Source organism: Octopus bimaculoides, chromosome 2 (assembly GCF_001194135.2).
Source record: "Octopus bimaculoides isolate UCB-OBI-ISO-001 chromosome 2, ASM119413v2, whole genome shotgun sequence".
In the NCBI taxonomy this organism is placed as follows: Eukaryota; Metazoa; Mollusca; class Cephalopoda; order Octopoda; family Octopodidae; genus Octopus; species Octopus bimaculoides.
The window spans coordinates 12,492,528-12,494,513 of record NC_068982.1 but is presented as its reverse complement, the minus strand read 5'-3'; positions in this window follow the sequence as shown (position 1 = coordinate 12,494,513).

Below are 1,986 nucleotides of genomic sequence, written 5' to 3'. Positions count from 1 at the left end.
TATATATATATATATATATATATATATATATATATATATATATATATATTGTAATATTACAATATTACAATAACCAATAATATGTTGTGTATGAATAGTAATATTACGATTATGAAATTAGCATTAGTCTATCTCACTCTTTCTTGTGGACCCCCTAGAAACCTTTGCCAGAACCGTAGGGTTCCAAGGAATCCTGGTTGAGAAATGCTGGTGTAAAGCCTCAGCTACAAATCCTGTATAATATACTTATGATAAAACGACAGAATTTCATTGCAAAGAACAGACAATTTGTTAAATTCATTAGCAACAACAATGATAAAAAAAAAAAATAAACAATTATCATGGATAAATAAGGGTTTCTAATTTTGGGACAAGGCCAGCAATTGTGAGAGAAATGGAAAGTTGATTACATGGTCCCCAGTGCCCATCTGGTATTTATTCTATTAACCCCGAAGTCATCCTTAGTAAAAGAGACTGAAGAAATACAACTGAATATGTTGTCTAATGTAATGATTATACCAGTTCACCATCTTAAATACCAACAGAAAATACAATACAAAGGACAAGCCATCGAGAGAGTGTCTTAATAGAGGTTTAACTGCTTCAAAAAGCAGTCAAATTCCTTCAAATCATTACATCTTACCATTTTAGAATAAGACACACTGGATACAGTCCTGTTTTCTCTGTACATAATAAAAAGATGGGATAGTCATTGTTAAGAATGCCTTTCATCAATGGGGCTTAATAAGGGATTAAATAAATCCTTTCTACTATAGGCACAAGGCCTCAAATTTTGGTGGGAGGTGTCAAGTCGATTACATTGACCTCAGTACTCAACTGGTGCTTAATTTATCGACCCCAAAAGGATGAAAGGCAAAGTCGACCTCAGTGGAGTTTGAACTCAGAATAAGGGACTAAATAATAATAACAAAGCAAGGGAGCCTCTACGTGGCCTCTTGACCTGCTAAATATAGCAAGCAAATTTCGCTTAAATTATACCTTACTGCAATGGTTAGTTTGCTATTAGATATATGATGTTTTGAAAAATAAATATGGTATAATCATGGTAGGAGCTCTTTTAATCATAGATCTGCTCAGTTAGAACCAACCTGGAGCCAAGCAACCACAACAACCAACAAAAAAAAGTGAAAACAAAAACGTCAACAAAGTATTTTTTTAAAAAAAAGCAAGGCTAGACAAAAGCAATGTAATGAATGACTTTAATCAGTGAGAACATATCACCTGCCAATCATGGAACGGTAAAGGACATAAAGCCATTTCATTCATTTCTATTAACAAAGCTAGCATTATTCTCTCTTCTAATCAGTTTTTCTTTTTTTTTATTATTATTATTATGATAGATTTAAAATCAATATTACTGTGTTAGTGTTCTCTTTCAGCCTATTGACAACGTTAAAAAGAAAGAAGAAAAAAAACATTTCCTTCAACCACAATTCTAAAATGTAACAGCAAGCAGCGAAAGAAAAACAAAGTACGGAATGAAACAAGAAAATTAATCAGAGGTTTCAGAAGAATTAAGATGCAAGAATCATATTAAAGATGTACAAAGCAAAATACCTACTTCAGAGTGCTGAGAAATGAACTCATAAAATATGTATTAGAACTCATGACAAATCAAGGAATTTGAATTATATTAATATATATGCCTTATTCCAAAGCTTAATCTAGTATAATAAATTTCCTTGCAGGATGTTTTGCAGCAAATTCTTCAGTGTCAGTTCCATCATTTTTCCCTGTTTAGATTTCTTAATACATGTTGCTTGTTTCAGTCATTAGACTGCAGCCCATGCTGGGGCACCACCTTGAAGTATTTCTTTTTTTATTTAGTTGAGCAAATTGATCTCTGGACTTATTCTGTTTTCAGCCAAGTATTTATTCTATCAGTCTCTCTTGCTGAACTGCTTAGTTTCAGGAATGTGGACACACTAACACTGGTCGTCAAGCAGTGGTGGAGACACACACAGA